Source organism: Pyxicephalus adspersus, chromosome 6 (genome assembly GCF_032062135.1).
Source record: "Pyxicephalus adspersus chromosome 6, UCB_Pads_2.0, whole genome shotgun sequence".
In the NCBI taxonomy this organism is placed as follows: domain Eukaryota; kingdom Metazoa; phylum Chordata; class Amphibia; order Anura; family Pyxicephalidae; genus Pyxicephalus; species Pyxicephalus adspersus.
The window spans coordinates 59572901-59586127 of NC_092863.1; the positions used below are offsets into that span (position 1 = coordinate 59572901).

Here is a 13227-nt window from a genome sequence, read left to right on the forward strand (position 1 = left end):
ACAGAAATACCTCCATTCATAACTCCAAATTATTTTTCTTGTCAAATGAGAAATTTCCTGTCAACCTTTGTTTCAGTTGCCCCTTTTGCAATTTATATATATAAAATAAATGAGCAAATGCAACAAGAGAGTCAGAACCTCTAATTAGAGTCAAGGAAGGGTATACATAACTTTAAGTTTAGGTTCCAAAACAGTTTGTTTTCTTTTATCATTGATTGACAAATCTTTATGCAGGTAGGTAGATAAACGTGGGGTCCACATAAATGTGTTTTCATAGATAGCAATGCTTTTTAAAAGCTCAGAATATATTTGTTTTTATTTCAGATACCTCACTATGTTGGCCTCTAGAACTGAATTGGATTGGTATATAGAAATATCCATCCCCGGACGGATGTTTTATTCTCAGGTAAGAGAAATAATTGGTAGGTAAGCCTCCAGGAAAATTTTTATAGTTGTGTACATCGTTCAGAAGTCACCTTAGTACCACTTAGGACACAAACACAGAGGTAGCTGGTTCTATTTGCACAAAAGAAGACAGCAAAATACCTATTGCAGTAGCACATTAACCTCTGCTTTGGTACTGAGCTCAAAATTAGTCTCATTGACATTTACCTCTACATCCCTGACATCATAGATCTACAGATTTTGAGTGCAATGTTGTGCTGTCTTGAAAATGCCAGTAAGCAGAAAGTCAATTTCACTTGACCTTATTTGATTAGTTTGTAACAACAAAGTTACATCTTCTGTAAAACTGCAAGCACCACCACTACTATCTAACAATATATCATTATGAAAAGGTTCCTCATATAGATTCCTTCCCATTGAATTATGTCATAAAAAGTCTATGCAGGTAATGAAGCCTGGAAATTGTCCAGGAGAAAGAATTCCAGATAGATTTTCAGTGTTTTGAATTTCCAATAAACTGCAGCAATTGATTATTTCAGTGTAGTATCTCTCACCTTTCCTGTGAACAGCCCGCCTAATAGAGTGAGTTCTACTACTCAGGTGATGTTATAAAGTGGAACTTTCAATATATCCATCATGAGATCTGCACTTTTTTTTCTTTGCATTCCTTAAAAAAGTCCCTTCAGATGCATGCCTATTTTGGACATGTACAGAAGGAGCAGCCAACAACCTTTTGGGATTTGTGATGTTTGTATTCTAGGCTTTGGGTTTCCCCTTCAGTCTTACTGATGCTGCATAAAAACGAAGAGGGGACAGAAAAAGTACTAACAACTAGATTTAAAAAAATTGATAGGTCCACAAGTTATGTGGATACCCAAAATACATTACTGATATTAACGTAATAACACACACATAGAAGAAGAAAATAGAAAGTGTTGAAACCTCTTACAATTTGTTGTATAGGTTTGCCACGCCCTGCTCACTTACAAGTGAGTATTATGAAATTGAATAAAGGACTAAGAGAAAGAGGGATGTTTTGATGGCAAGTGCAGAGGTTGGACTAAGTCGTCACCCTTCAAGTAAAAGCCGAGTCCCAAGTCATTGACACCAAGTCCCAAGTCAAGTCTCAAGTCACCAAGAATTCTTCCAATCCAAGTCCCAAGTCAAGTCACTTAATTTATCCCCATATGTTCCCATATAGAAAGAGAGCACTGATTTTATTCTTGAGCACAGGATCGGATTCTAAGTCCACAGATTTCTCCCCTGTCAGCTGAAAGGGGAAGGAAGGAAGGCAGTGAGGCCTTACAATGCAAGAAAGGTGGGAAGAAAGTGGTGTTACAGAAGCCTCACTGCCTTCCTCCCTTCCCCCTTCAGCTGTTAGCAGAGAAAGCAAGTCATTAATCGAGTTGCAAGTTTGAAGCTGGGGAAAACAAGTTGCATGTTGTTATTAGGCTCCTTAAGTTTGACTCGAGTCCAAGTTGCGCAACTCGAGTTCCAACCTCTGGGCAAGTGTAGTTAATAAGTTCTTAATTGTGCAATAAACACATATCATCAAGTAGAACATATATCAGTACGTAACATAAATCCAACAATATGAACAGTAAAGGTCATACCCCCAATTGGACATTCGGGGTGTTGCTGAACTTATCCTGAAAATAGCTGTAGGGGTTTTTAGGAGATGTTTTTCAAATCTTTATAATCTCATTTAGAATATTTGTATATTTTCAAATTGAAACAGATTGACTTTCATAGGAGTGACAGATTACTCTATGCTACACTAATAGCATTTAGAGTGTGATGTTATATTGGTGGATTTACCTTAATAAATGGACAGTGTGATTGATCCTAAATTTCTTTTCTTTCGTGAGTTATCTTTTTTATTTCAAGTGGTAAGTGAGGTGTATGTGTTTGCATTTATTTAGATTTTGCTACCTCTTTCTAGAAAAGAGTAAGGGGTAGTATGTACCCCTGTAATCATATACCTAATACATAAGTAGAAATGGCTATTCAGGAATCCCTTCCCTTCATAAAAAGTCTTTAAAATAAGTATTTTCCACTTACTCCCCACACACATTTAGGGGACAGGTGTGGGGAAGATACTTTTTCTTCATCTATGGTAGCCCAATGTTGAGGGAAAGCATTGGGCCTGATATGGATAAAAGGGAGGTCACATGCTTATTGCCCCTTGCTTTTTCTTCCCTCTCAGGCTCCATAGCTAGAAAGTGCTATATGTACAGTATATAAATAAAGTGGGTATACTTTTTGTTTTGTATTTCAAATTTTCAAAATTGTGAATTTGTATATTTCTGTTGTTGCCTTCTGAAATGCGAGTTTCCTCATACTATTATTCAAGTTGAATTTGAATAATGAATTCATAATTATTGAATAGTGACAATAGACTTTGGTCAAAACATTTGAGATTAATAGTGGCAATTGACTCAGGACAAAACTTTGGTAAATTCACTTATTCACGATTTGGAACCATTCAAAATAAACAGTTATAAACAGTATGCACAATTGCTAGAAGTGGCTTAGTTCTCAAGTGCTGTCACATATTTGTGCCTCCCAAAATCAAGATTGCTAGAAGAAGTTTTTACTATAGTTGGTGGATTGGATTTAAGAACAAATGTATACATTGGGCCTAATTTATTAAAGCTCTCCAAGACTGGAGAAGATACATTTTCATCAGTGTACCTGGGTGACCCAGCAAACCTGGAATGGATTTCTTAAAAGAAATGTCCTATTTGTTAGCAAATGTTTTCAATCCTGGGCCACATCTATTCCAGGCTGGCTGTATCACCCAGGTTCACTGATGAACGTGTATTTTCTACAGTCTTGGAGAGCTTTAATTGATTGGGACTAAAAGTCTTAAGTCTAAATTACCTCTACATTGATATTCAATGTCATTTTAATATAAAATTATATATATAAAATAAAATAAAATATATATGTTATCAATTAAATGATGTATGCAATTGAGAAAGCTCCGTAAACAGCATTTTTTGTCAGTAATGAGGGTAAAGATTGAGCTTTTTTCTTACATTTTTTAGAAAAGCGTGTAATGATGAGACTGGCCATGCACAGAAGGACCAGCCGACAGTCTCTTTGGTTATGTGATGTATGTATCCCAGGAGGCTGTGGGTTTCCCTATCAGTCTTTATTTACCTTTGTGGCCATAAATACTGAAGGGGAAACCCCCCAACAAAATCTAAGAACACATATTTATTTTATATAAAGGGGACAGCCACATGTCTGCTTTAGGTTTAGTACTAGCTTGTAATAATTAAAAAAAAAAAATTAAAAAAAATTAAAATATTTCATTTTTATATATATTTTATTTTTTTTATTTAAATATTTTATATATTTTAAGGTTTAGTTTGAAAAAGAAAGTGTTTCATACATACCATAAATATATAGATACATATTATGCAATAATAAATGGTATATCCATTGGTGGGCAAATGAGAAACAAATGGAGATGTGAAGTTTCCTGCTGTGAAATGAAATAGGTTTCTCGGATGAAAATACCTGAAATTGGAAAAGAAAATGTGGACGTTTATTTATGCAGCTCAGGACCTAAATGGTAAATTCTAAGTTGAGTAAATACAGATGTGGCATTTACACATTACAACAATATATACACGTTTTCGAGGGTTAGAGGTAATGCTTTATTTGTGTAGTTTAATGTGACTCTCCATCCTAGCGGAAGACGAACTTAAAAATCACAAAGATCGTTTATGTCAACTGTGGGTTCAATGATCTGTGCAATAGTGAGCTCTTGCAGGGTATATTGCCACTGCACAGGGAAGCCCTAAACGACTTTTAAAACCTCATATCAGACCATAAATTGCTTTTCAAATTAAGAATGTATGGCCCGATAATGGAAAAAATTAAACTTAAACAAATCGAACATTTGAAAATACCCATTAGCATATCCTGCCCAGTTTCTTTCGGCTTTTAAAATGAATTGAGCAGAAAACTGGATGAACGTCAAACTGGCATGACAAGACATCGGAGAGTTTGTCTGCTTCGTTCATTAAAGTCCCATCACAGTCTTTTTACTTTAACAAGCTGAACCATCAAAAAAGATTTTTAAACTGTTCATTTTAAATTACCACCTGTTCCCTCTTTCGTTAATAGATATTCCACTCACCAACACGTACGAGCTATATCCAAAATGCACATCTGAATGCTGCTAGAATCACAACTGCTCTATTTGCCACATGGTGCGGTGTCATTTAAATGCTGCTGCCAGATGATGACAAAGCTGAGTCATAGAAGCTTCACAATTTCTATCCACAGTATAAAGTTTAAATTTACAGATTAGATTGACAGACAGAAGTGAATGTCCAGGAAAGACAGACAGATAGACAACAGATGAATAGATATTGATAAACAAACATTCTCATCAAATATTGTTTATGTAACTTAAATATCTAAAATGTTTTTTTTTTAATGTTAATAATTATTATTTTCATGTCAAATGGTCCAAATGTGCTTGCACGCAAAACTACATATCACTTCATCTCACATCATGAAGTGGGATGAACAATCATGTGACTTTTTGACACTCAATATTAGAAGAACAATAGATGCCAGACTACATTCACCAGCATCCCTATATTACAATATCAATAATGTGTGGAATGCCACAGGAGGTGGGTGGTGGACAACTGTGATCAATCTATCAGCAGGTTACTAAAAGGCATGTGAAGCCCTGTTGCTGCACACCTACAGACAAGCACAGCCACACATTGGGTGGTTTTGAGTTCCAAAGCCAATACTTAAAATTTACAGTAATCAACATGGTTGCATTAAGAATCTGCCTTGTTTATGTTTTACAAAACAAAAAATATATAGAATTCAAGATTGTGAACACCCTAGTGTAAAAACTGTGATATTTGTATAATCTACCTAATTGATATATTTTTAATTCTCCAGATTTAAACATAGGCATCTCCTGAATGGTCAAGCCCCATCACTATGGATGAACTTTACTGAACACCAAGGAAATCAAAGACATGGTAGGTGTAATATTTGGATTTTGACTCAATAATATTTTGACTGAATAATATTAATTGTTTATTTATAACAATGCATTTAGGTAATAATAAAAAGACATTACCCTTCCATAACCAATCTGTGTCTTATTTATTTCTGTATACTCCTTTAATTTGGAGGATGTCAATATTCTGCCTTTCAAGTCAAACTAAAAATAAAACACAAATCTAAATTATAAATAAATTAAAGACATGACTGCTTGTATCATCTAATGTGCTAGCATTAATGGTATGTACTATAACAATTACCAAGCTCCCACAAACATTTCAGACGAGGAAAATGTGAAAAGGACAGAAAAACATTCCACATATGAAACATAATGAATAAATAAACAATCGTTCCAGAATGTTATGTTAAACTGCAATTCTTTATGGGAGAAATGCCTTGTATCTCAGGTAAAGTTCCCACAGCAACACATTTGTGCTGATATAAGGAGCTTTTACTTGGAAATGAATTTTTAATAACCCGACAAGAATGGAGAGATACAAAAATGATGTAATCCTTTCACCCATCTCCTGCTGAAGCCATTCATAATGTTTTGAAAAGGAAAGAGGTTACAAAAAGGTCACTGTCATTAAGGATAAAAGTGAATGACTGAAATTGCAGTGATTACTCGACTTTATAAATGAATGCATGGGCTATAAAACTGCTATAACGCTAATAACTGGTAAATGATGGCAAAAAGTTCCTAAGATGAAACATTGCCTTTGAATCACATCATAAAAATGTATATTTTAATATATAAAATAAAATTGAAACCTAAATTTATTTATCCATCTTTTAGGCACTACTTATGTGTTTCCCATCATGCTATAAAAAAATTGGACTAATGCTCAAAGTACATATTTAGGCTGCATGCACAGACAGATCTGCCTAGCTAACATGTTTCCGCTGGAAGCAGTGTTAGGGATGGCACAACAATAAAGCAGTTTTTCTGAGTTATATGATTGATAACTTTACTTATTATATCAGGGGTTACAGGCAATGCATGGATATCTGCTAGCCCCAAGGGGTTGAAAGAAGGGAAAAACACAGAGTAAGGCTAATTTCAGACTTGCAGGAACCTGCAGCAGTTTACTGCATGCTCATCTGTAACCATGTTGTGCACATGATTGTGTTTGTGGTTTGCTGGTTCCTGGGCTTGAAATGTAGCTTCTGGCCATCCTGGAATGCCCATTTGCTTCCTTTGACTTCAGTTGGAATGTTGGATTGTGGTTGTTGCTAGAGGACTGGGGAAGGCCCATAATCCCTTTGCCGTTTTAACTGCCCTTAAATCTGCCTCCTCTTATCGTCCGCACAGCAAAACTAATACTGGGAGAAAGAGTGACAGGTCTATGAGTTAAGCCGTCTGCTACATGTAAATGGTTTAACAGAAAAGATGTTGAAGGGGACAGTGAAGTGAGCAGGTCATTGATATGTTTCATACTTCTTTCTAACCCAGTCAGCAGCCTTATATCTTAACTCTAACAGAAAGTGGTATCCCCCTACTGTTCTTTCTGTTGGGGGTATATTAGGCATAAGGATGGCTGGAATCTTTGTTTGGATAAAACAAATATGGCAAGTGTGTATTAAGTTGTTTGTCTGGACTTGAAAAGTTGCATATGCATGTATTTTTAANTGCATGGGCTATAAAACTGCTATAACGCTAATAACTGGTAAATGATGGCAAAAAGTTCCTAAGATGAAACATTGCCTTTGAATCACATCATAAAAATGTATATTTTAATATATAAAATAAAATTGAAACCTAAATTTATTTATCCATCTTTTAGGCACTACTTATGTGTTTCCCATCATGCTATAAAAAAATTGGACTAATGCTCAAAGTACATATTTAGGCTGCATGCACAGACAGATCTGCCTAGCTAACATGTTTCCGCTGGAAGCAGTGTTAGGGATGGCACAACAATAAAGCAGTTTTTCTGAGTTATATGATTGATAACTTTACTTATTATATCAGGGGTTACAGGCAATGCATGGATATCTGCTAGCCCCAAGGGGTTGAAAGAAGGGAAAAACACAGAGTAAGGCTAATTTCAGACTTGCAGGAACCTGCAGCAGTTTACTGCATGCTCATCTGTAACCATGTTGTGCACATGATTGTGTTTGTGGTTTGCTGGTTCCTGGGCTTGAAATGTAGCTTCTGGCCATCCTGGAATGCCCATTTGCTTCCTTTGACTTCAGTTGGAATGTTGGATTGTGGTTGTTGCTAGAGGACTGGGGAAGGCCCATAATCCCTTTGCCGTTTTAACTGCCCTTAAATCTGCCTCCTCTTATCGTCCGCACAGCAAAACTAATACTGGGAGAAAGAGTGACAGGTCTATGAGTTAAGCCGTCTGCTACATGTAAATGGTTTAACAGAAAAGATGTTGAAGGGGACAGTGAAGTGAGCAGGTCATTGATATGTTTCATACTTCTTTCTAACCCAGTCAGCAGCCTTATATCTTAACTCTAACAGAAAGTGGTATCCCCCTACTGTTCTTTCTGTTGGGGGTATATTAGGCATAAGGATGGCTGGAATCTTTGTTTGGATAAAACAAATATGGCAAGTGTGTATTAAGTTGTTTGTCTGGACTTGAAAAGTTGCATATGCATGTATTTTTAAGAAACATACATGATAAATATTTTTTAAGTCTAAAATAATTAATATACAAATATGCAGCCTTCTGAATAGTTCTATGGAGGTAGGTTTAGAATGATGTAAATATCATAGGCATTTCTTGAAAAGACACTAAAGAAGGTACAAATTTGGAAAGTTATTTACTTGTGCTGAAATAAGGCAAATTGATAACGGCCTTATGTGAACAAGAGTTATGATGGCAATTCCAGCTATGTGGTGTCTTTCTAAAAATGTAAAAGTTTTGACCTTTACCAAATTAAATAAAACACTTTTAGGAATCTATATCCCATTACATTTTTCACTTTGGAGCACCAGAAGTTATTGGAAAATATGCACTGGGTGTGCGTGCTTGCTAGTGAATAGAATGAAATTTCTCCTGGAAATATCAGTTGTTAAAATGATATGCTGTGTTCCTTAATGTAAATATACAATGGAATAAAGATAACTTGTAAATGACATTTTTAATCTTTATTATACTTCTTTAAAATAATTTTTATTTAATAGTAAAATAAACATAAATAAATACAAGATTTCATATATAATAAAGTATGACAATATTGTATTTAACGTTTTATATTAATTTAATACACTGTGTTTACTGGTCAAACCTTCCTAAACAATCTATTAGACATAGCGGTCAACAAAAGAAATACACGGCAAGACAGTGTTCAGTAAAGTTGGTGAATAAAGTTACAGCCACTGGAAAAGTATAGAAACAGTTTAATTATTGTTGGTACAGTTGCAGTCATTAGAGAACTCCATGGGTGAAGTACCAAGCAGTAAAAAGATCAGTTATTGTAGTAGAATATTACAGCACTGTGGATAGAAAAGTGTTTTAGTACAGTGGCCGGGTGCTTTGGTACAATGGTGTTCAGAGGGGAGGTGGATCCATACATTAACGCTAAGTGGACAAATACATAAGTTGTGGCTGGTACAGAAGTGATTCAATGCAGGAAATGTGCACTAGTACACTGCACCAATACAGTAGTAAATAACTGAGATCTGTGCCAGTTTAGTGGAGGTCAGTGAAGTAGATCAGTGCTAAAATGCCCAAGATTTTGGGTTATAATGTGTATTTTAACAATTAAAATATAGCAGCTTCCATTTGTCAGGTGTGATAAACTGCAAACTGCTGTCGATGGTGCAACAGTTTTTAGCAATGATAAGCACGGGGTACATTGAAAAGCTTATATTAGATCACAGGAAACTAAGATCTTTTAAGTGTAGAATGGAAGAGTGGCTATTATACCTGTAACCTGGACATTCTGCACAAGAGTATTTGGATTGAGGATCAGATTGATAAGCATTTGACCATTTTTAACATACATGGTGCGCCACACACGGTGAGTGGCCAATCTGTCTACACGAACATCTTTATCCTAAAAAGTTGTTAGTGCTATACATGAACTCATTTTGGATATATTGACTTTTATTGCTCCTAATTTTATTTGGTTTATGCAAATAAGTTGCAAATGTAAACTGGTTGACATTGCATTTGGATGGGTTATGCTATACTGATTCTGAATAAGAAGTTGTACTTTTATTGGTTTAGTGGAGATTTTATGATATAATTTTATTTTGAAATGGAAGCTATCGTGTGATGATTTTTTTTTTTTGCACCACATTTTTACATTAATAATATATATAAGGAAAACATGTAAGTGGCATGTTACATAAAGTATGCATTATATAGTATAACTCACTTAAACAAACCACATACTCCTAATTTATTCAAGGATAAAAGGTAAGGAAAGAAAAAAATTCAGTACAGAGAAGATGCCTACGAAATGATTGATTCAGTTGTTTCCAAGAAGAATTTACTCCATCTGGAGGTTATATTACATTGCAGACACCACAGTACAAACAGAGATTACTAATAATAGTGACAAAGGGGATTTAGCCTATTTTCTTACAATTTGTAATGTTGAAAATCCAGAAGAATGTAAAATAAAGTAAAGCATCTTTTAGTTTATCCTTACAATACTGTAGTAAAAAACAAAATCCCTTTTGACACCATCAGTTGCAATTATATTCCTTTCTGGTTTACTCAAACAACCAGTCAATCCTGCCTAATATAGTCAGAGATGCCATGAATAGAAATTATAGCACCATAATCAGTAAAAAATAAATAAATAATAAAATAAAAAAAATCCACATTTATTATTCATTTATGTTGTTGACTTTCTGTGCTTTCTTTTAGATCAAGGGTGCCCAACCTACAGCCTGCGGGCCACAACCAGCTAGTGCGACTACTCCTTCCTCATGCCCGCCCAGGGGGAGATGCTCAGTACTGCTCACTGCTGCCTGGAGTCACATCTGCATACGCTGCAGTGTGAGGGACTGAGTGGCTGGTGGGGTACCTGTTATACATAGCTGGCAACTTACCTTGGCCACTTACCTTCTCTCAACCCCATTTTGGCAACTGGAAATGTGGAAGACAGTAGGAAACCTTTTTGCCCCCCCCTTTCCCCAATGAAATGTTAAACCCATCTTATCACACTACCTTGTCACACATAGCTATCCCCTTACTCTCTAAAAACCCCAATTTCTCTGTAAGCTATATATATATATATTTATATATATATATGCCCAAAGTCTTGATCCTTGCAAGGGGGTCGTAATACATGGCCGCCAAAAAAATTAGAAGAATTAGAATGTCCCTTGTATCCCCACTTTTTCCAAAATTTTAAATAGCCAAGGAATATGTACATTATCAAATGCCTTTTCGGCGTCTATGCTTTTGATTGCCAGGTCAAGGTCAGGATGTTGTTTGGCATATTCCAAAACCGTCAGAACTCTGCGTATATTTGTCATTGCAGCTCTGCCCCTGACGAACCCCACCTGCATTGAAGATACAAGGTTTGGTAGATATTGTGCTAATCTGTCCGCTAGAATTTTGGACAACATTTTGGGATGCAGATTGATCGGTGATATCAGGCAATAGGGCGCCGGGTATCTAGGATCTTTTCCCGGTTTAGGGAGGACCTTAATATAGGATCCCTTCCCAGAAGTAAGATATGTTTGACATCTTTTTAATATAAGTGTTACATTGATTTTTGGATTGTATATTTATGCAAAATTAAAGTCCCCAAAAAACATAAAAATCCTATGCTTAAATCCCAATTTCCCCTGAAAGGGATCTGTATGTATATTAAAATGTAGGATAAGTGGGGGACTCTTGTGGCTAACTCCCCCTAAAATTTTATTGCTGTGACCCCATAACAAGATAAGAAAAACTATAGCTATCCTGTAACACTTATCTGGCTACTTACCTTCTGTGAACCCCAATTTTTAAGGAACGGGGAGATGTAGGGATGTAAAGATGTAGTAGTAAGAACATGTACCTCCTGGCTAACTGTCGCATGAATTGCATTTGTCTGGAAGTATTCATTGCAGAGATTTTGGGGTACAAAGAAGGTTAGCAGCCCTCTATAATTAACAGAACACATTGTATGGTGTAGTTTCTGCTCTTTGAAAGGAATGGTAAGTAGGGAGCATTATATGACTGTCCACCAGTGTGTGATAGCATTATTTTTGTATATTTCTTTAATAAAATGGGCATCAAATGGTGAGTGCAGAAATTTGTCATTTATTTTATTTGGTGCATGTACCTTACGGTAACTAGAAACATTTCATTTTAAATTAAAACTATTCCTAATATATCTTTAATGTTTGTTTGCATTGTGGCCCGCAAGTTTTATCTTCAGGTCAACAGCGGCCCCCAGATGAAAAAAGGTTGGGCACCACTATTTTGGATATTTCCCATGACTCATCACCTGTACAGTTCTTTTATTCTTTAAGTAGTCTTGTGCTTACACATTCCCTGGGATGAAAAACACATTAGGAATTCCTTTTGTAGACCACTAATATGCTTATGAAACATCTACTAAATCACTCTACAGTGCATTTGTCTATAGTGCATAATAATACTAAAAAGCTTTGTGAGGGTTTTGAGCACTGAAAGTCTTACTAAACATTCATAAAGGTTCCATCTCAGCAGCTAAATATCACTTGTATTTAACAAAAGAAACTGGACTGTTTTAATCAAATTTCAAAAAGACTTTGCAGTGAAAAAAACAAGGATTAGATTATATACGTCCTGAGGAAGCCTATTCCACATTTTCAGAAACCTTACAGTGAAGTACAGGGGTATAGTGGGGCGGGCACAGGTGGTAACGCCATGCTCTCACTTTTTTTGGTAATGGGCAGGCGTGCCCACTCCTATTTTGCAAAGGATTTTTTGATGGTCCGCAGCTCTGTCTGGTTTGCCCCCCTGTGAAGTCAGGAGAAGGACCCCCCTGGGGGGGCACACGGGCCAGAGCTGTGGACCACGTTTCCCATATGTAATCGCAGGCTCAGGGCGGTGGGTGGGTTGTCTCTCTGAACTCTCTCTGCGAGTTCTTTGAGTGACACAAAGTCAGGGGTGTATTGTGGCCAGCATGTCATGTACTTTCCCCCCAAAAAATTGACCTTAGACTGTGGTAATGGCATATGACTATGGTAGAGACATTAAATTGTGAGCCCCTTTGAGGGTCAACTAGTGACATGACTATGGACTTTGTAAAGCTCTGCGTAATTAGTCAGCGCTATATAAATACTGTGTAATAATAATAACAAAGCAGTTGTAAAAGGAAGGTTATTCAGCAGAAATTCAAGACAGCAGACTAATATCTGTTTTGTATACATTTTTATGTTTTAATTGAGGAATATTATTTTTAATTATTTAAGAGCTTTTAATTTCCCAAGTGAGTAAGAATCTTTATTTCACTGAAACGTTTGAAGTGTGATATCTTTGATCTCCAAGGAATATTTGTTTTAAAACTAAATAATTCCTGTTTTTTTTTATTAATATTCTGGATGGCATAAATCTGCCTATTTAGAGATGATTGTCTTTGTTTCCTAAATGGAAATTACTTTGCACTCGAGAGAAACAGGCAGAACAATTGACATAAAGAATAGAAAACTAAAACAAAACAGATAAATAAAAAATATAATCAGCAGAGGAGATATAACTTATGTTTCTTTCAGTAGGTAGAAGAGAAATACACAAGTATTAGCAAACAATAAGGTGCATTTTTAAAACCTAGTTAAAAAAATACAACACAAATTCACGTATTTTCCAAGTTGACACACAAGTAGGA

At 35.7% G+C, this 13227-nt stretch overlaps 1 long non-coding RNA gene across 1 annotated transcript; it reads left to right on the top strand.

The window, feature by feature from the left end:
- Window positions 1-324: 324 nt before the first annotated feature.
- Window positions 325-10566, top strand: LOC140332556 (uncharacterized). The gene is made up of 3 exons (XR_011921168.1): window positions 325-406; window positions 5347-5429; window positions 10287-10566. It is a non-coding gene; the product is annotated as an uncharacterized lncRNA (long non-coding RNA).
- Window positions 10567-13227: the final 2661 nt, after the last annotated feature.